At 38.8% G+C, this 22,861-nt stretch overlaps 1 protein-coding gene across 9 annotated transcripts in view; it reads right to left on the reverse strand.

The window, feature by feature from the left end:
* Nucleotides 1-22,861, reverse strand: part of PTPRM (protein tyrosine phosphatase receptor type M) — an 825,699-nt gene that overhangs the window by 63,953 nt on the left and 738,885 nt on the right. The window lies entirely within an intron of this gene.

A 22,861-nucleotide genomic window follows, 5' to 3' on the forward strand; every position in this document is an offset into this window, starting at 1 on the left:
TCCTAAACTACTACTGTGAAAGTAAGTTATTTCTCCATCATTCCACTATTTATCTCCATAATACTCCAGAGTGAAATTTTAAAAAATTGATAACATTACTCTTTCTGTGAACAATTGGCAGATATCCCAGGGAAGTGGTATAGAGAAAGAAATGAGCTTCTATAGGAAAATGGCCTTTTCTTGTTTCTAATATTTTTCTTATTTGGTGTCATCTGTCAAATTAATCCATTGTTTTCTGCCTGACTTTCTAAAGTGAGAGAGAAGTTAAGAGTTTTAAGCAGTTGTACTTCTCACTGAACACAAAGATTCCTGGCAGAAAAATGGTCAGGCTTCAAATTTCTTAGTTCTAGGTGGAGCATTTGAAAACTATTCCCTATGGCTTGAGGAAAAATAGAGGTGGTGTTGAGGGGGGAGTTTGTGTATATTTCAAAATTTATGGACTACTGATATCATCTGGTGCAGAATGTTGGAGTTAAAAACTTCTTAATCCATATTTTTAAAAAATTCCCAAATTCTATTTGATGCCCATGCATACTTGAGGGTATGTAACAGTATAAATCTTGAAATGACAAGCAGAAATGTGAGGAAATGCAACTTCAAAGGCTTGGAGAGTCATATGATATATGAAGAATTTTACAAATAATCAGACACATTCAGAGCCAGGACCCCTTTGTACTGCAGGATCTGGACATTACAGTTTACTGGATCTGGAGCTCGAATATTTGAATTTGAGATTGCTTCTGCCTTTTACCTGGCCATGTGATTTGGGGCAAGTCACTGAGTCACTGTGAGCCTCAGTGTCTTCTCAAGGCTATGTGAAGCAACTATAGAATTAACACACACATGAGAATTTTATAAATGGCAAAGCAACAAAAGGACAACAAGGTGCATTTAAGGTATTTATTAATGATCATTCCTGTGCTGAGGTCTGGACACTGAGCAATAATGGCACACCCCAAAGTCCTTTCAATCACCCTTGCATTCTTTGGAATAATTACCAATTGGTTCTTGTTCAATTCTTCTTCCCTCTCCCCGCTGCCCAGGCCTCCTTCCCCATCTTCCAGAACATGCACTCTGAGTATTCCTTTCTGCTACTTCTGAGTACACTCCTATCCTCCCTCAATGGCTTGCTGAGTTTCCTGATGTCTCTGTATCTAATCCCTTTGGGGATGGGACCATGTACGCCACCTCCTGTGAAGCCACATCATCCATCTCAGCCCATTCCCTTGGTATGTGCGTGACATTCTCCTGAAGTCTAGGCTGAAGATTTCAGTGACTTTAATCTAAGGTTACAGAGGGGACAAGTAAACATCGGATTCCATCAATCACCACAGTTTTAGCTTGCACAGAGCTACGTTCACTGTATACTTAATAGGTTGTTACTTATTCACGAGGATAAAAAGGCATTTGAGTCCATCTTTGTGCAGACATACACAATCTTCCCAATGTGACCCCTGAAGCAAGGGGGTGGCCTTCATTAGGTACACAGGCCTGTGCCACCTTTATCTGAAACAGCTCTGATGGCAGTGGCTGTAGTGGATGAGTCAGATGGTCTTTTATCCTGGAGTATGTACCTGCAGGAAAAAGAAGCCACCTTTCTTCTCTTTTTCCAACAGGAGATATCGTTTTGTACCAAAGACATTCTATGCTAGGGGCCCTGTTCTGTGATTCCAAAGTGCTGCTTTGCTTATCCTTTCTTTTTAAGCAACACCCTGTGATTACTGAGTTCAAGTTCCCCCTGGAGGGAAATAGGGCACCCTTGGCTTCTTCTACTCCCTTGGTGTCCTTCTGGAACACCTGACACAAAGAAGCTCCACAAATATATGAATGAATGAATGAGTCTGTATGCATGTGTACAAATCATCTTTATTTAAATATTATATTCATCATATGCTAAGTATTGAATAACATTAAGATTATCTGCAGATGCTTGAAAAATGCAGCCCTTTTATTCCCTTTCAGTTCATGGAAAGGAGGGCATCTTTTGCAATAGTTTCTTCAGAATGAACGTGACTATCACTCTCTCCTCAGAGCATTATCGGGGCACAATGAGCAATGACATTGAACAACTGCAGGCAATCACTAAGCAGATCTCTCTTCTAAGTCTCCCTGCCCAAGGCTTTGCTTGGAAACTTAGCTCAATTGATTGCTTGGGTAGCCAGAGTTCAATCCTACCTGCCCAGTCACTGTTCTCTATTGGAAGCACTGGTTCTTACCTGTGACCACAGAAGTAAATTAGTGAAGCTTTAAAAAGATGCTGCTGTTCTATGAGCCTCTGATTTAATTGTTCTGGGTGTGTTTTCAAATCTCTCCTGCTCTACAGCATCAAGGGCATCTGCTCTGCCTTCTAACTACAGTGTCACCTAGTCTGCTATGGAGTTGTCATTGGGAAACACAAAGGATTTGTTTGTTTTGAATCTGTTGACTAGTCCAAACCTGTCTACCTATTTTGTGAATCAAAACGAATCCCATTTCTCTCTGATTGAGAAGGAAATACACTGTTAAATGTCATCTGGAACATGGCCAGGCCACCTCACCACTGGGCTGAGGATCAGTTAAGGCTGCTTGGGGTTTATGTGAGTAACTTTGCATTATGTTTGAAATAAAGGGTGCTTATAAGCATTAGTGGCTCAGATGGCTGATAACATGTACTTTAGTCTTCATGATTTTCTTACCCATTGACCTGGACCAGAAAAGAAAATGAGGATAGAAAAATGAATTAGGTTAGGTTTTTTCCAAGGCTAAATTTAGGTTTAGGGATCCAGAAGAAATAAAAGAATTTGGTGTGAAATTTAAAAACAAAACTGAACACGAAGACTATTCTTAGTTGATCCCTGAAAGGAAAAAAAAATACAAGTAGAGGGTACCACCTCTCCTTGTGGTTCAGTTCTGCCTCCTCTTCCTTGTCTCTGCCCTCCTTTATTTCTGTGACACCAAATCCATCAGCATTTGATGTGTGACCTTCTCTCTTGTCACATGGCAGTTCAACAATAAAATTCCTCACAGGTGGGCATTAGAGATTCTTGGCTGATGATTCATGATATTTTCTTGAATTTTCATTCAAATCTTGTTTGTTTTGAAATTTAATTTTTTTGGGGGGAGGGAATGGAGGAATGAAGGCATCCAAGTTTAAGGTTTATGATACAAAACTCACCAATCTCATTTTTCTGTTTAACATATGTAAAATGATTTCCTGAGATCTGAATAAATTATTACTCACAGACTTGTCTCTTGACAAAATCAAAAAGTATACTGGAGGCTAGGAAGAGGCTTAACTGACTACTTCCAGAGCTATTCCATATGACTTTAACAGTTCCTAGTGGGGTCTGAGGGGTGGCAAGCATCCTGCACCAACATTCTGGGTCTGCAGGTATGTACCCAGGTACCGGGCCATCATGGACTAAAATGCAGGGAGGAACACCATGGGAAGTCAGCATTCATCTGCCCATGACTTTCATCTCTCAAGGTTGCCTAGGGATTGCCCCTAGAGTAAACAACCAACTAAATTCCCAAAACAAGGAATCCAAAACAGTAGGTGAAGGACTCTGCAAAACTTTCTCTCCCAAGGTATGAAAATGTGCAATTGATAGCCTTGCATTTAATTTCCATGGTTTGCAGCTGGGTGGGAACCATTCTAATTGCTGTGGAGGCACATTTACAGAGGTTTCCACAATAAGCAAGGTTATTCTTGGCAGTTGTCTACCCAAGGGACTCAAGAATTTGAAAGATCAAGTCTAGAAATTTCAATATTATCAGGCCAATAATACATTCCATATCCTCCATAGTAGTTGGCACAGGCAGTTCTCTGCTGAGGAGGAAATGTGTATAGGGGACATTCACCTCCACCAAGCACCAGAAGAACAAAAGAAAAGGGCAGAAAGAATCAGAATACAAGAACAAGATTGAAACACAATAAAAGCAGAAGTAAAAGACATTCAAGGATGGGTTCTATTGTACAAGAGGAGTTCTCTAGTTCATGGGAAGAGAAAGAGATTAAAAATTAGAATTTCAAACCTTGATAGATGACTTGTACCCCTTCTTTTCACATTCAAATTTCTATACAGTATTTTTTTGTTGTTGTCGTTGTTAACAAAAGCTGCTGAGAAGTCAAGGTTCTTTAAAAGCTTACAGTGGCATATTTAAAAAAAAACATTTTTTAAAGCAAAGCACAAATACCAATTGCTTTTCCATCATAAACACAATAAAATCTAACATCTTTTGAGTTAAGTTCTACTTCCCAGGTCCTGTTTGAAGTACTTTGTATTATCTCATTAGCCTTAAAAATCACCATCCTGTGTCCAATTGTCTCTATTTTATGAAAAGAGGCTAAGACATAGAAAAGTCAAGTAAGTTGCCCAAGGTCACACAGGTAGTGAGCTGTGAGGCTGTTTTAAATCCAGTGGTTTGCCTCCATTTTATATCAGGGCCTTCTTCTGAATGTCAAAAACAATTTAGAAGGGCTCAACAAGACAGGAGTGTACCCTGCAGTCACCACAATCCCCACAAGAGTAAGCCAGAAGATAAACCATGTCAACCACACAGAAACAACCTCTTTAAAAGTGGTTTTACATCAGGTCACTTCCCTCCTTTAACATCCCCAATGGCCTCCTGCTGCTACAGAATAAAATCCAACTTCATGAGCACAGCCAGCTCCCAAGCCTCTCCACCTACCCCAACCTCTCTGCTGAGGTAGGGAAAGTATTTCCAGAACATGGCCCTTCTGGCCTTTCTCCCCTCCAATCCTGTTCCACACTCTAGCTCCAGTGGCTTCACAGCCCACCTGAAATACCAAACGTAGCTACACACTCCTGGAATACACGTTTCCCTCCCATCCATTCCCTGCCCCTCAGTCAGAGCTCATGTCTGAAAAATGCAACGATGACATGGCATTTTTCCTGCTTAATATATTCCAAGAAGGACAGCATACAACCTGATTGTTTTTGATTGAGATTTTTGAGTGGGGCCACTATTCTAAGGCCTGAGTTAAGACCCTCTGTTTTCATGACATTTAGTATCACTTGTAGAGTTATTGGTTTTTACTGCATGTTTCTTCCTTGTTCTTGGAACCTGGCACCCTTTGCTTCCCTCATTCATTCTGCCTTCATGACCTCAAGTGGAGTGAATTGTAATCTCTACATTCACCATCTCACACTCAGTCTGTCATTAGATGCTAAGCATCCTGTGCCAGGAATACAGAGTGATATGTAAGAGAGACAAAGGTGAATAGGATAAATACATTTCCCACTTTCCAGAAGCTTGTCATTTTCTGTTTTTCTGGTACCAGTGATTGAACCCAGCGTGCTTAACCATTCACCCACACATCCAGCCCTTTTTAATTTTTTTTTTTTTTTAGAGAGAGAGAGAGACAGAGAGAGGGAGAGAGAGAGATAGAGAGAATTTTTTTAATATTTATTTTTTAGTTATGGGCGGACACAACATCTTTGTTTGTATGTGGTGCTGAGGATCGAACGCGCGCCGCACGCATGCCAGGCGAGCGCACTACCGCTTGAGCCACATCCCCAGCCCCCTTTTTAATTTTTATTTTATTTTCAGGCAGGGTCTTATTAAGTTCCTTAGTGTCATGCTAAGTTACTGAGGCTGGTCTTGAAGTTGTGATCCTCCTGCTTCAGCCTCCAAGTTATTGGGATCATAGGTGTGTGCCACTGTGCCCACCTAAGCTTGTCATTTTCTAAGCTAGAGCTAAGGTTACCTTCTCATATCAAGAATAGTAAGGCTAGGGGGCTGGGGTTGTGGCTCAGCAGTAGAGCACTCACCTAGCATGTGGGAGACCCTGGGTTCGATCCTTAGCACCACATAAAAAAACAAATAAATAAACAAGTGAAAAAAGTAATTAAAAAAAAAAACCTTAAAAAAAAGAATAGTAAGGCTACTGTCCTAAGACACTGAAACTACCAATTTAGATATGCATAGCCCTGAACAATGTGAAGATTTCCCAAAGGGGATATAACTAGTTTCAAAGTACTAATTCCCCAGTGCTTAACTTCTATGTGGATTCTGCCAAAACTCTTCTTCCCGAATGGGAGCCTCCATGCACAATTCTCTCTTGCATTTGATAAAATCTTTGCTTATTTCAAATGTGACTGGGGCACTGCTCAGGTATAAAAATCTATATGTTATAAGACAAGGGGAAGGCTAGAATATATATTTCTATGTGTATGTATGTGTGTATGTGTGTATATATATATATATATATATATATATATATATATATATATAGTGTGTTTGTGTATATATGTGTGTGTGTGTATATATATATATATTTTTTTTTCGGTACCAAGGATTGAACCCAGGGCTGCTTAATCACTGAGTCACATCCCTAGCCCTTTTTTCTATTTTATTTAGAGACAGGGTCTCGCTGCATTACTTATTTCTTCACTGAGTTGCTTAGTGCCTTGATGAGTTGCTGAGGCTGGCTTTTAACTTGTGGTCCTCCTGCTCAGCCTCCCGAGCTGCTGGGATTATAGGTGTGTGCCATGGTACCCAGCAGGGCTAGAAATGTTAACCCCAGGAAGACTTGGTATTTGGGATCACACTGGGATTCATGAATAATGAATTCGAAAAGTAAAGAACAGTAAACCAAAAGATTGTGCGTCATACTGATAAAAGAGAGAGAAACTTTAAAAACATTTAAAGACATATTAAACCAAGGATGACTGTCCAGACATGAAATGGCTGATGGAGGAGACCAGAAGTCCAGGAAGGACTAAGTTTGTCTTCAAAGACAGCAGCAGTGTGGCTCAAGGTGGTGTTTCCAGATGAACAGCACATGAGCTCAGGGACAGGAAGGTCAGCATAAGACAGGAAGGAATAGTCCTGGGGTCCAGCGAGGCCCCAAGCTGCCCTTGCTCAGTTGGCATGGTGGGATCTACAGCTCCTTACAGCAGAGACAGAGTCCCAGTGCCCTTTGAGGCCCAGGCCATGCTGGCCTGGAAACTAGCAAGGCTTCCATCTGAATATGAATAGGGAAGACCAGAGCTGCTCTTGCAGGACATTTCTGAAATCCAGGAGGACACCTATTGTCCCTAGTGCTTTATGCAAATAAATAAGCCAAGGGTCTTAGGACAGAATGAGGACCAGATGGTGAAGCAGCTGAACAGCTCTAGAACAGGGGTTCCCTTTGTGCATGTCAGTCCTGAAATGCTCTGATAGGACTACAGGGAAGCTGGGAGCAGAGGGAGTGGCAGGCTCACAGTCAGTGGCAGAAGGACAGAGGGAAAAGGAGTGGCCCCAGGATGGCCCAGCTGTAGAAAAGCCAGATACTGAGCTTCACTATCATGGTTCTTCATTCTCCAGTTCACTCCATCAGAACTGGAGACACTGGAGGTGCAACATGAATGTGGAAAAAGACAAGCCTCAGATTTATGCATTAATTTGAAAGCTCTTGCTACATATATAAAAGCGGCCCTAAATTTTTGATCCATTATTACTAATGTTGCTGCTGGTGATAATCTATAATAAGCATTATAAAGTCAGTTATTCAACAGTCAGAGAATTGGACATCCCTTCAGTGGTTACCAAGTAAGTTTTTATTACAAAACTTCATGTGATTTTTCAATATGATACTGCCATAACACTTACGTCCATAATTTCACATTTAGTATCTTTTCATTTTTGCAGAAGTGAAATGTAAAAGGTAAGATCTGCCACTGCGTTTTACAGACTGAAGCTCTAATGGTGACACTGAAAACAGTTGGCTTCTGCATTAATAATCCTTAACATCACTTATTTGATAGATGCATTTGCTCTCCCCTGAGGCTACTTATGTTAGAATTGTAGAATTTTTATGAATAATTTTTGGTTTCAGCTGCAGAGAAAGAAAAATGCAATTGAGATGGCCAGGTACATGGGATGTGATCTGTTCATTTTTCTCAACTGGTAAGAATATTTCAAGAAAATTACCATTTAAAAGAACAATCAGAATCAACTAATGAATGACAAATAAATACACTAAGAATTGTTCTGTAATGGTGAAAACTTGGGAATATTTTATTTAGCCTAAATTCAAAAATAGAACTGGCAGCCGGTTAAAACAGCATTTTCTAAGGATAGCTCTCAGGGGAAGCACTACGGCAGAATTACAGGGTTAGGAAAGTTCCCTAGTCCACTGGAATTTTAATTGGTGACAGTAAAAGAAGAGAAATTTGGCACTGAAGCTACAATAAAAGACACCTTTTTAGAAGGAGTGTCAAAAGTGATGCCCTAAATGATGACATTAAGTAGTGTTTTCTGTTAATAAATTTCAGGGGCTCCCATAGGATGACAAATCCCTTTTTAGGCTGGAATGAGTTTTCCTGCTACACAAATCAGTGTCCTTTACCTGGCTCACTCTGATTGGCAGGTACTTTCTGTTTGCTGTGTATCTTCAAGATTGACTCCACTCCTTCATAGTTTTTATACTTTTTTTCATACTAAAATTAGGCATAGACTTCCCCAGGAGCCTCTTTTCCTCTAGACCACATGGTGATGTTCACATTTCATCTACACTCTCCCACAAAATCCTCCTTTTAGACTGAAATAAAGGGGATGTCAACATTTACTGTGCAAATGTTCTTGGCTTTTTCTACATAATTAGTTTTGTAGGTTGTTTGTTTCTAGGTGTATTATTAAAACAATGAAACCCTTTTGGACACCAAAAGGTTATGTCAAATTTAATTAGGAGAAAATTGGTATAATCCAAACATTAGCGGACAGGCTGCACATAAACACTAAACTAGCCTGGGATTCCCTGTCTGTAATTTCATTTAGAATCCTTCAATCATTCTCTTTTTTAGTTAATAATCTGACTTTCGCTTTATTCACTTATTCAACTAAGAATAATTATGTTGAAAGATAAAAAGAATAAGCAATTACATGGTGTATATTATTTTTTCTTAAGGAAAAATTTAATCAATAGCCTTGATTTTAATTCAAATATTTAACTTTCTATTCTTCAAATTATTATTATCTAGTATCTTAGTTTCAATACAGGCTTATTCCACCTGGATTTATCATTATTTTAATTTCTTTTTTCTTTATACTTTTAAAAACAAACCTTTGAAGATTTTTATTTTGGTTTTACTGAACTGTATTTACTAGAATAAAGTTCATGCATTTCCACATTATCATTAACTATGTCTCAAGTTGCAGCAAAAACAGATAAAGAAGAACTTTTTAAGTAAACTGAAAACAAAATGACTCAAGCATTATGAATTCTTTCTTACTTTCCTCTACGAAGAACTCCAAGATCTTTAAAAAAGAAAATAAATGAAAATAAAAATTTACAAGGTCATCTTTAAAGCCTAAAAAATGATTTCTGATACATACACAAAAATACTTCTAATAATTTAGACAGATACATGTGTTAATAAAATCCCAGATGAAGATTTTTAAAAAATAAAAGTAATTTGAAAAATAACTTTGATTGCTCTCATACCACACATGACACATGATGATTTAAACCACAATCATGGTCTTATTAAAAAAATCTTATCAATAAAAATGATAGAGAGCAAACTCCTAAGAGTTCTTTAAAGTGATACAAATATCAAGGAAACTTAGAAAAAACATTTTCTGTTCGTAAAATAGAAGTAGAATATGAATGGTCTGATTTTGTCACTAGGACACTTGTTTTAGAAACATTAATAAATGGTTACTGAAAAGTTTAAATGTCCATTTTGCTTTTTTCTGTGTAAGTAGCAAGATGCTGAGTTTGGGTCAGGGTGCAAGCACTTGAAGCCATGGGTATATCTACATTTCACTCTTGCAGGAATCAATCAATCAATCAATCAAATCAGTGTATGTTTTTAAGAACACAATTATATGATACCACTGTATCACTTTAGGAAAGGAATAGTAATTCCTTAGAAATCATCAAATACCAATTACTACAGACTCTATAGCCCTTCTATAAACTGCAGCTACATCTCCCATGTGAAGTGGACCTTAGAAGTGGCTTGGAGGAATACCTGCAGCTCAGCACTACATCCATTTCCTGCCTCTTGACACAAATCAAGACTGGCTACTTCCAGACATCTGGTCAACCTCTAGCCAAGCAGAAGACAGAGCCTGGTTATTCACCCACTCAACACACACAGGCTGCAGGAGCAGGCCCAGGGGACACACGTTTCCTTCTGCTTCACTTTAATTTCTCCATCTGTTCATCTTCCATTGTTTTATTCTCTTTCCCCAAAAAAACCACATCTCAGCCTTATGGTGTCCTCCAGTGCTCTCTCAGACTCCTCTCTAAAATATTCCTGTGTAATTCCTATCCCAGAAATTGCTTTTAATAAAGCTAGATAAAACCAGAATAAACTGTGCTGGTGTCTGAAACTATGCTCTCTTCCCTTACATGTAGTCCACCTATCGTTTAGGATATCCAAGCATGAAGCAATGTCCTTTGCTGCTATTAGAACTGGTCAATTTCTTCCAGTCATCAAAAACTACAGGAAAATGTGCTTCTCCCAACTTATGATAGAGTTTATTGTCTTTCCAACCCATATGTACCTTTTGTTTAGAAGTTTACAATGATGTAATCTATAGTTTGGAGGGGAACACAGTATGCTGGTAAAAACCTAAGTTTTCCCTTTGATATGTTAGCAGGTATAATGTATTGACTTTTATGAAACCATATGAGTATACACTTGGGCTACAGTCTGAACACTCTCTCTGCTATCAAGCTGTGTATTTTGGAATCTTTAGGATTCAGTGAACAATAAGAATGTAGGTAATACTGATTGACGACCTGCTTGCAGAATAGGTATCTGAGTCCGGGCAACCCAACTATACAGTTGATGCCTTAAATAACCATTCTTCTCTATTATCTTTTGGGGTAGTATCATTCCAGTTACTTATATAGAACATGTTTATACATAGAAGGAATTTTAGGGCCAAAATTCAAAGATCCAATTGTGACCATGCTACTTTCATAAGCAGAGAATGCTTGTGAGTAAAAACAATAATGGGGTTAACTCCTAATATGAGTCACATTTGGAATTGAAATATTCTAAAGCATTTCTGGAAACTGCATCTACCTAGATGAGTTACTATGTGTATTTTGTTCTTTTTGGATTATACTTAGTCCTATTCTAGAACCCCTACCCCAAGCAGTTATAGAAATATTTTTGCGTGCATTGGGACCACTGTGACTGGAAATGCAAAGGCTTCTATTATTCTTGACATAGAAAGCAGGTTGTGAAGGTACACAAATCAGATTTGAATAATGGGGGTAAAGATTAGGCCTCCAGTGATAAACACGCACACAGGAAAGAATAAAAGAGGTGGGGGTAGTACATGTTGACAATTGTTTTTACAATAGAGACTCACTACTTCTGCAGGGACCTTTGGTCCCTGATCCCTGAGACAGGCTGTATGGCAATGTGCAGGGGGAGCTGGAAGTGGGCACAGACACTAGGAAGACAGGAATGTGACAGATGTCCACAGTACAAGAGCCTCCTTTTGGCTGAGGCACAGAGCATTCATCAGTGTTGGTCTCCAAAGAGAACTCTCAGAAGCTGAGCCTGGGTACTTGTGCATGGTGTAAAGAGGGGAATACAGAGAAGGCAATCAAGGAGAAAAAAAAAAAGGAATGGCAGTTTTCAGAATGGAGGGGTTTGGTGACCCAAAGGACCTGGATGCCTTCTGTCAAAAAGAAGTAAAATGGAGGGGAAAAACCTATATTCACATGCTTCCAGGGGGCTACTGCCAGAGAAATAAAGGCTTTCTTTAGTCTCTATCTTCTTTAATTAAGCATTTTTTTCAGTATACAAGTGGGATACTCTTTTTATTTAAGAAAAGAAAGAATAAATCTAATAAATGAATAAAATAGAAATAAATTGGCTCCCTAGACATAGCTCAGTGCAAGCAATCTCAAATGTTCAATGGCAGTGCAGGGCAGAGGATCAGGAAACTTCCAGCAGCAAACTTCTGAGTGAGAAGAGAAAAAAAAAACAGAAGTAACCTGCAAGGGACAGAAACTTCCTAAACTGTTTCCTGCCTTGACAAGCTTTCCAAAACTATGTCCATGGTGAAAGGGAATAGAGTCAGAAAAAGTGGCTCAAGGTCTGCATTGCATCTCACTTTTTTATTTGCCAAATGGGGAAGAAAACAGTCTAAAGAAGTCCCTGAATCTGCTGCTACAACAAAATCACAAACTAGTGATAATGTGCTGACATTTTATAATGCACTATATAATTCTAAGGCCCTGGTACATACCTGACCTTGTGCTGAGCCTGCATGTGGCAGGAGCACAGAAATGGTTGTTCAGTTTTTGATGAAACAGTCTGTAAAGGAATGGAACCCTTACTTTGTAAGGGTCAAGGCACTGAAGGCAAGGTGATGCCAGCACTGTGAATACTCTATAATTTGAAGGGCTAAAGGGCTGAACTTAGTAATACATGTGAAAGAAAATATATATATATATACACACACGTACATACACTATATATATATATACACACACACACACACACACACACACACACACAAGTATATATGCATTCTCTCTCTCTCTCTCTCTCTCTCTCTCTCTGTCTATATAGACAGAGAGAGAGAGAGAGAAAGAGAGAGAGAGAAAGAACATGTTTATAGATAGAAGGAATTTTAGGGCCAAAATTCAAAGATCCAATTGTGACCATGCATATATATACTTTTGCATACAGGACTCATTTCCACTTATAAAAATAAAGAACACTTAAATCAATTTCTGCTTTCAATTCCAACTATTTCAACTACCAAACAGGGAAGCTGTACTGTGAGACTTTTAAAGTTTCTACCAGCTCTAAAAGAATCTATAATTTTCTACTTTAAATGAGGCATACACCTAAAATTATCTTAAAGATTTAAAAAGCATTTGTTCCAGTTTTTTTAATAAAATACATGTAAGTAAAAGCATATGGTATTTGTCTGTGTCTGGCTTACTTCACTTAACATAACATCCTCTAGGCACATAACATTCTCTAAGTTCACCCATGTTGTTGCAAATGACAAGATTTCCTGTTAATTTTTTTTTAAGGCTGAATAGTATCCATTGGGTACATATAGCACATTTAAAAAACCCTTTCATGCATTAATGAACGCTTGGCTATTTTCAAAATAACAAAAAGATAGGATTTTAAATGTTCTCACCTCAAAGGTTTGATAAGCATTTGAGGTGACAGATAAGCATTTGATGTAATCTTTTCATAATGAGTACATATATTGAAATACTCTGTAGCTCATAAACATCAAAATAAAATAAAATTTAATAAAATAAAAGTTTTTTAAAAAAAGCATTTGTTTGAGACAACCTAGAACTGGGCACCTTCTTAACAATAGGGCATCATTTGTCTTCAAATTACTCTTCTTCAATTTAGGTTTTATTTTTCAAAGGATCCATTTCTGTTCATGACATCCATAACAAGCTAGTGATTTAACAAGATTGACTTTTACCTTCATCTTTTCATTTACAACCTATCTTTAAATGTTCTCACTGCCAAAGAGCAAGTTTATTAAAGGCACAGGGCTCAGACATCTATGAAACGGGTCATTTGGTTAATCAGCCAGTATCTTTGGAAATTAATCTGAAGAAGACAAATATAAGGAAGTGTCTAGATAAGCTGTTGATTGCAATTGTTCATCTCTCTGGGAAAACCACAGATATGTATAAGATGCATGCGGAGTCCACACATTGTGGCTCTGAGTGGCTGGAATCCTTAGCCTCATTGGCAGAGGGTCACTTTTGCTTGTGTATAAATTACATTCTTTCAAAGCTTCCCTACTTAATATTGGAAACTAGACAATACTACATTTCACTATGTACTACTACTTTTAAATCAATCTCCAAAAGGATATAACAAATGAACCCAAAACATAATCTATAACCCACTGACAATGTAGGAACACCTTAGCCAATGTCAGCTCTTATAGAATTTGTGCTTCAAGTGCAAACCCCCATGATGTTTGAAAGAATAAAAACAAAAGTTGTTTACTAAAGGCTAAGCTCTTGATTTAAAAAATAAAGTTATTTTGATTGTACTTAGAAATAATTTCAAGTGTTCATCTCCATTTGAAAGACAGAATGTCACATTACAAAATCTTCTTTACAGAGCCATAGACTTTCATGGAAGTCCTGAGAACATTCTGTTTCAAGAATGACTTGCCCAGGAAAGCAAAGTGAACCAGTATGAACTGCTCCAAAAACCTGGAGGGGGATTTTGAGTTGGGAAAATATGAACCATATTTGTGTTTCTGAAAATCTTTATTAAAATTACACCCCATGAAGAAATGCATGAGAAACAGATAAAAAGCAAACAGAAAGAAAGCACTAGAGCACCTTCCACTGTTGTGCAGGGGTTGAGGATCTGTAAATATGTCTACATAAACCTTTACTCTGCCTTTTTTATTATTTTCATAGTAAAGCTTGATTCTCTCTGTAAATGTCTAGAGGAACCTTTTTTTGGTTTATCTTTTTCAAATTATGGACAAAGTAGAATCATGGGCAAAACTGACTCTATAAGGTGTTTGTTGGGGTGTACAAATAAGATTAGTGCAAAGATAAGCAAAGTTAGTCTCACAGGATGGACTATTTCCAAAGAAAGTGCCTGGAGTAACTCACACATGTGAAGAGAAAGTATTTCTAAAAACAGAAGGTGACCAGCTCTTAACTGAAGAAACAAATAGCCAGAGATGTCAGAGATAATGACACCAAGGTATTGCCTGGAAGCATATGCTTGGTCAGACCAACATGAGACATCCTTCCTGCCTGGCTGAAATATTCCATTGTCTGATTGGTGTATGCTAACTCCTTTATGCACTCATGCACCCATTCTCATAGTCTTACTGAGTATCTGTGTCAAGCTGGCTGACTACCAGGTGGTTGTTACCACCCAATGAATGAATGAATGAAACCCCTTTTCTGATGTCCTGGTCCTGAAGCACCAGTGGCATCTTCCTCTTTAGCTGCAGACACAGAATGGCCCCACCAGGTTGTGAACAGTTCTGTCTGATGGACAGTTACATTTCTCTCTGTAAACGATGACCTGGTATCAGGTTTTCTATCTTCATTCCTCTGGTGTCTGCCATCTGACTTAGCATCCTGAAATATGACACTGAGCATCAGAGTCTCTGAGCATAAAAGACAGGTGGTGAGAAGGCCAATGGCACATGACACAGGACCTGTATGGATGGTCAATTCTCCACAGGCCATAGTATCTAGAAACTGTTCTAAGTCTTCTAAAAATGTTCAGCCCAGGGTTATTCACTTGGGAGAAATCAATTACCATGTCACTAGCTAGTTAGGAATTTTACACAAGACTACTACACTTGGAAATGTGAACATACCTAATTAATAAGCCTATTCTTTGTGGTTTTAGTGCATTTTTAAGGTCAGTGAAGGAGAATGTTATTTTATTGAAATTTGTGTAGCAACTACTAGGTATTTGACACTGCTCTAAGTGCTTTAGAAATATTAATTCACTTCATCTGTATGACAACTCTGCAAGATCAACTATTATCATCTTCATTTATGATGAGCATCATGATATTAAGTAATTGTCAATGTCATACAGGTTATAAAGGAGGAGTCAGGGTCTGAATCTTGGCACCATAGCTTCAGAAGCCTTGTTCCTAATCATGAAGTTATACTGTCTCACATTAACAAGAGCTTACATCTTCATGGCATTTATTCTGCATCAGGTACCTCTATGTATTTATATATGTGAATGCATTTAATCTCCACAGTGGCCTCTAGGACGCAGTACAGTGAGGTAAGTATTAATGTTGATGCTAGCGTTCAGTAGTCTGCATATGAACATGGGTCTTATACTTCCTATGTCTGTGACTAAGCAAATTCAAATCTCTCTGCTTTAGTTTACTCATCTATAAGTTGGGGACAACAATATTTCCTATCCTCAATATTCAGGGTGAAGATGAAATGAGTTACTTTATAAATAAATGTGTAGAATGTTGTCTGGCACACAGGAAGCACTATCCTGGTCATTGTTATGGACAAAGTAGAATCATGGGCAAAACTGATTCTAGGACTCTATATTAAATAAATTTAAGAAGTTTAGTAACTTCTCTGAGGCAGCAAAAGAATCTGGGCCCAGGCCTTCTGACTGTGGTACTTCTAGTACATTTTGCTTTTAAGAAATAAAAGTAGGCCATGGGTTCTGTTTTCTGTCACCAAAAGGGAATAATTTCTAAATGCTAAAATTGCATTTTTAATATAAATGCTAAACTTTTGGGGAACAAATGTAAAAGAATAACATATATGCCCCCCCAAAAAATCCTGAGACAAATATGTACACAATGTACACACAGACCTTTACTGACAATGGTTCAAAATACTGAAGATTACAAACAACTCTATTCCATGGTCTTTCAATAAGGAATCAGGTTATTAAACATTTTAGTTACAACTTTTAAAATTTAATAAAAATGTGAAGCTCTCAGAAATGTATTTCTAAGAAGAGCTGTACAGTTGTAAGAAATCTATGACTTTTTTTTTTTTTTAGCACCTGAGAAGTATTTTTTTTTAAGTTAATTAAGTTTGGGTTTCCTGTCCTACTCCAAAATGGCTTTAAGTTTTTGATTTAAGTGAAGTTTGTAAACTGAATTTCATGGAGATAATTCATGAATAGGTTATGGGGGTGATGTCCATGAATCATCTCAAATTAAAATGCTGTGAATAAGTGTATATATGAAATTTTCTTTGTGAGGAGAAAATCTTACATCACACCAGCTACTCAAAGAAGTTCTGGGTCTCCTAAGGTGAGGAACCATGAGAGCACTCAAGGCTGGGCAGTACTATAGAAAGCATGAGGCAGTCTTATAGAAAGCATTGGGTATAGGGATCTCCCTGTTCTCACACCTGTTTCCAGGGTTGCCCAAATGTCCTGCACAGAGCAAACTCCTGAAGGAGACAAGAGACTTCACATAGCAAGAGCCAGGTTAAGATTGGAATCCCAACTGACTGACTAATCCTGTCAAATTAGCACAATTTAGAAAAAAAAAGAAATGATGAAGTGGGTATCATACCTGTACTCAGGAAGAGTCAAAGGTAGGGATATTAATAGTCTGTAGTTTCCGTTAGGACTTCTAAAATTATTTTAATTAAAAGAGGCATTTTACACTGGGTGTGGTGGTGCACACTTGTAATCCCAGCAGCTGGAAAGGCTGAGGCAAGAGGATCACAAGTTCAAAGCCAGCCTCAGTAACTTAGTGAGGCCCTAAGCAGCTTAGCAAGACTCAGTCTTAATATAAAAATATTTTAAAAGTGTCGGGCCGACAAACCTAAAACTGTCTGATGTTGGACAAGGGTGCCAAAGTTATATCCGGGAGAAAAGACAACCTTTGAAACAATGGTGCTGGGAAAAGTGGAGAGCTACTTGTAGAAAAGTGAAACTGGAACCCTATCTTTCACCCTGAACAAAACTCAAATCAAAATGGATCAAAAACTTAGGTATTAGACCAGAAATCTCATAACTAGTAGAAAAAAACATAGGGTCAGTACTCTATCATATAGGTGCTGGCACAGATTTCCTTAATAAGACCCCAAAGCACAAGAAATAAAACAAACAATCAATAAGTGAGATGCTGTCAAACTAAAAAGCATCTTCAGAGCTAAGGAAATGATTAAGAGAGCAAAGAGAAAGCCTATAGAATGGGAGAAAATCTTGGGCAGCAATTCATCCAGTAAGGGACTAATATCCATAATGTACAAAGAGCTCAAAAACTTAACACCAAAAATCCAAATAAACCAATCAATAATTGAGCAAAAGAACTAAAGAGAAACTTCTCAATAGAAGAAACACAAAAGGCCAATATATATAAGAAGAAAATGCTCAACAACTCTAGCAATTAGGGACATGTAAATTAAAACTACACTAAGATTTCATCTCACTCCAGTCAGAATGACAATGATCAAGAATACAAACAACAATAAATGCTGGCGAGATTGTGGGGAGAAAGGAACACTTATACATTGTTGGTGGGATGAGAGACTAGTACAACCACTTTGGAAAGCGGTTTGGAGATTTCTCAAAAAACAAGGATGGAACCACCACATGACCCAGCTATCCACTCCTGGGTTAAGAAATTGTAGTATTTAATTCTCTCCCTTGTTTTTTTTCCCCTTTCCCCTCACAAACTCTTATACGTAATTTTGTGTAACAATGAGGGTCTCCTTCCATTTCCATACATTTTCCCTTCTCTCTCCCTTTCTCCCACCCCACTCATCTCTGTTTAATGTTAAACTTTTCCTCGTGCTCTTCTTCCCTATTCTGATCTTAGTTGCTCTCAGGGAGGGGGGATAGTAAGGGATAGGAAAGGTAGCAGAATACAACAGTCATTAATATGGTATTATGTAAAAATGTGGATGTGTAACCGATGTGATTCTGCAACTTGTATTTGGGGTAAAAAAGGGGAGTTCATAACCCACTTGAATCAAATGTATGGAAGATGATATGTCATGAGCTTTGTAATGTTTTGAACAACCAATAAAAAAATAAATAAAAAAAGTATGTAGATCCACAGACAATCCAAAAAAAAAAGAAATTGTAGTATATGTGTGTATACATGCGCACACACACACACACACATTATGTGTATATATATACAAAATGGAATTCTACTCAGCCATTAAAAGAATGAAATTATGGCATTTGCCAGTAAATAGATGGAAATAGAGAATATCCAGCTAAGTGAAACTAGTCAAACTCAGAAACACAAAGTTTGAATGTTTTTTTTTTCTCATAGGCAGAAGCTAGAGTAAAAGAAAGGAAAGGTGGAGTGGAGGATAAGATTACATAAGGGTCCAATCAAATAAAATTAATAGACCAGTGAAAGGAAATCTAGTAGTGTAAAGAAGGAGAAGGGGGGAGATGGGAAATAGGAGGGATCATGAACTGATATTGATTTCTATGCCTGTATGTGTTTGTTGGGATGAATATAATTACTATGTATAACCATAAAGCTCTAATAAAAGGGGGTACACTGCAGGGAAGTGGCTTAGTGGCTAAAACACATTTTATGATAGGGCTATATGAAAGAAAATTTTCTATTTTAATGTTGTAGTGAAAGTTTTTATAACTTGGAGGGGGATGATCCTAGATCCATTTTATTAGAAACTAAGCATGTGATTTTGAGGGGTCAGCTTGCAGTAGACAGGACTGGGAGTGTTAGGCATGATCCTCTTTTAAAGGGGATTTTTAGTGCATAAATGATTCTGGAAAAGCCTTGCTGATGGGTAAGAAGTACAGGGTGTGGTTTAATTAGAAGAATAACGTTTTTTGTGTATGTGTGGTGTTGGTGCTGGGGTGGAACCCAGGGTCTCATGCAAAAAGCACTCTAATACTGAGCTGCGACCCCAGCCCCAGAGGAATAAATTCTAATGTCCCATATCACAGTAGGATAACTATGGTTGACAACAATTGAGTATTTCAAAATAGCTAGTGGAAGGATTTTAAATGTTCCCAACATAAAGAAATGATACATGTCTGAGGTGACACATGTGCCATTTTACCCTGAACTGATCATTACACACTGTTTGCATGTATTAAAGGGTCATACTGTACCTCCCACAAATGTTTACAATTATTTTGTGTCAACTAAAAATGATAACATTAAAATTAAAAAGTAAAATAAATAAAAAATACTGATGCCAGGGAAAACATGTAAGTAGAAGAAGGACTCCACATGTATAATCCACACAGTCACATGTGCCAGAGACCTGCAACATCTTTTTTCACAACTGCCTTTTCTGAGTTATCTAAAGCAAAACTCTATTGAAGTTAGTTTAATATATGAAATGAGACACTAAAAAGAACACTTCTCCAGGCCCACTTGGCTGCCCACCATGAGGCCAGCAGGTGCTCTCTGCAATCAGTGTGGGGAAGTGCTTCTTAATGTTCTTCATCCAGCTTGCATCCCACACTGTCTCTGTGGGTTGTATTTTGATTGTGAACTATGATCAGTTCTGGGCTAGAATACCCACCTGCATGCTCTTCTGGCCCTTGCTGTGAGCCCTGGTTTTGAAATTCTAGCTCTGTCCTGGTTCTAAGCATATGGTAATAGACACCACTTCCTCTCCTTTGATAAATTTGTTTTGCTAATCCTAAATCTTGAATGTTACAATTGCATTAATGTCCAGTCAATCATACATGATGAAGTTCATATTAGACCATCAATATATTAGCTGCCACATGAAAATAATTAAACAGAAGAGAGATAGGAAGAAAATACTGAAAAAGCACCATATCTTGCTTAAATAGGATCCCTTTAATTTGCAGGAACATTACCTTTATCATCAAAGGTCCAAATGAGGTACTGGTAGAAAAGTCAATGAATTTGAGGGAGCTGGGCAGAAGAGACTCAATACATAAATTTATAATGTGGCCTATGTATGAAAGGGAAATCTGTGTATTACTATCTCTTGGGAATAAAACTGGTTGTGAGTAAATTGGACCATTCATGTAGTTTCACAGGTTCTGGCTTGAATAGATTTTAAAGAACTATCTCAGAACAAAAAAGAGGGATAAAAGAGCGAGGACAGTGTTTAAAATGTCATCTTCCTTATGTGGATGCTAACACTCAAGGGGCAGGGAGAATAGAAGTTCAGTGGATTAGACAAAGGGAAATGGAGGGAAGGGAAGGGGACAGGAATGACAGTGGGATGATTCTACCTTAACTTTCCTTGTGTACGTATGTGATCTCAACAACACAGTGATCTCAACATCACGTACAACCACAAGGTTGCGATCCTAATTGGAATCAGACGTACTCCATGTATATCTGTCAAAATACACTCTATTATCATGTATAACTAAAAAGAACACATAAAGGGATTCTAGGAAACATGGAGTTCAGGGACTGGTAAACTTGCAATAGCTTCAGTGTGTTGTCGTCACCTTAAGAGTTGTTGTGGCTAGGGATGTGGCTCAAGTGGTAGCACGCTCGCCTGGCATGTGTGCGGCCCAGGGAGAAGATGGCGGCAGGAAGTGAGTAAGCCGCTCCGTGCTCCGCGCCGCAGCACCCGCAGCGTATGTTGCCGCGTCTTAAAAGATGAAGTAAAGATCATTAAAGGAGATCTGTCGACAAAGACTCAGCACCGTGTCAAGAAAGGGGCCTAGGTGGAGTGAATCCGCCACGACTCCAGCCAAGGTGGAGTGAGTCCATCACGACTTCAGCGTGAGCAGTAAGGCTGCAGCCCCCGAGCTGCCCGGCTCCCTCGGCCCCTTCTCCTTCTCCTCTCCGCCTTTCCACTTTGCTTCTCCCCCTCCGTCTCTCCTCCCACGCTCAGTCCCTAAATCTAGATCTCAATTTCTTTCCCCCACCCCGCCCGCTCTCCCACATGTCCAGTACCCGGCCCTCACGGCCCCGAGGCGCTGCCTCCCCTCCCCCAACCCGCACCCCCTCCCTGGGGGTCCCGAAGGCCACAGCTGGGCTGCCACCGCGCTGCCGCTGCCACCGCCGCTGCTTCCTGCGGAGCACCATAGAGCAGACTCTTCACCGCGCGAGTGAGCTGCCGAGTTAAATGGAACAGCTGATAAGATGAGTGACAATTTAAAATCTAAGTGATCCAACATGGTGGCGGACGCGGAGAGATCAAGTCTCTAATGCCTTCAGCTGCGCAAGCATAGGGAGAAGTAAACTGTCAAAATACTGTTCGCTCAGGACCACTAGGCACTGTTGAGCTGAAGGGGATCCTGGGCGAACAGTCTGCCCCTCTCAGAACACACCGAGCCTGGATTGGGCTGCATTCTAGTTATGGTTCGCCTGCTTCTAGTGACTCAGCACTAATGATCCCGCTGAAATAACTAGTCAGCCCACCTGAACTCACAGAGGTAAAAGCCAACTGAGCACGATAGTCAGACCCAGGGTATCCCTCTGCTGACAACAGAGGTCCCTTGCACCAGCTACCAGGGGAGTTGCTACCGGGAGGGCAAACAAATTCGCTGGGGGTCCTCAACCCAAGCCCTACAAACTTAGGGTCTGAGGGAGGCAAACAGAAAGGGTGTGCCCAGGCATCCATGGAAACAGGGCTCCCAGGAGCAGCAGACCCGGCGTGTAGCCAGTATTGTGGCGAGCTTCACAGGTGAGCGGGGCCTGGCTTGAGGAACCACAAGAGAAGGCCCTAGGCACTCAGGATTGGAGACCCGCACAGTCTGGGAAGAAGAGCTGAGGAACAGTGATTGGTTCCCTCCCATCAAGAAGAGAAGCCTGGCCCAGTTCCCACCTACTGGAAGAGAAGTCAATTGAGCTCTATGACTGCATTTATTATTATTATTATTTTTTTAATGATATTATTGGTATTTTTTTTTAATTTTATTTTCACTTTTTGTTGTTGATGTTGTTGTTGCTCTTCAACTTTCTTATTAATGGTTTCAATTTTTTTAATTCTTTTTATTCTATTATTATTACTATTATTTTTTAAACTTTAATTTCCATTTGTTTATTATCATTATAATTTTTTTTTGGTTTTAAATTTTTATTTTTTTGTTTTTTCTTTCTTTCTTTTCACTTTTCTTCTTTTGTCTTTTCATTTCTTTTCAATTTTCTTATTCCCCCTTTCTTGAATTCTACCTGCCTACACTCACTCTCTTTAGTGACTTCTTCCCTTCCCTTCTAATACCTCTCCTCCCAAGCATCAAATAAATTTATAAGAGTAAACAGTACCTCAGTAGTCAAACAGAACAAGAAGTATAATGAGCATAAAAAAGCAAGGAAGAAAAGGAGTACAAACAATGAAGGACAGCCTAAATATTCAGGAGGACCTGGAGTCATCAGAAAAATGGCCAAAGAACTCAAGGAACACCTTAGACAGATGGAAAGGAACCTTAAAGATCACATTGAAAATGAATTACATAAACAGATAAAAGAAGAAGTT

This window comes from Spermophilus citellus, assembly GCF_964194105.1.
Source record: "Spermophilus citellus genome assembly, chromosome: 12".
NCBI classification, from domain to species: Eukaryota; Metazoa; Chordata; class Mammalia; order Rodentia; family Sciuridae; genus Spermophilus; species Spermophilus citellus.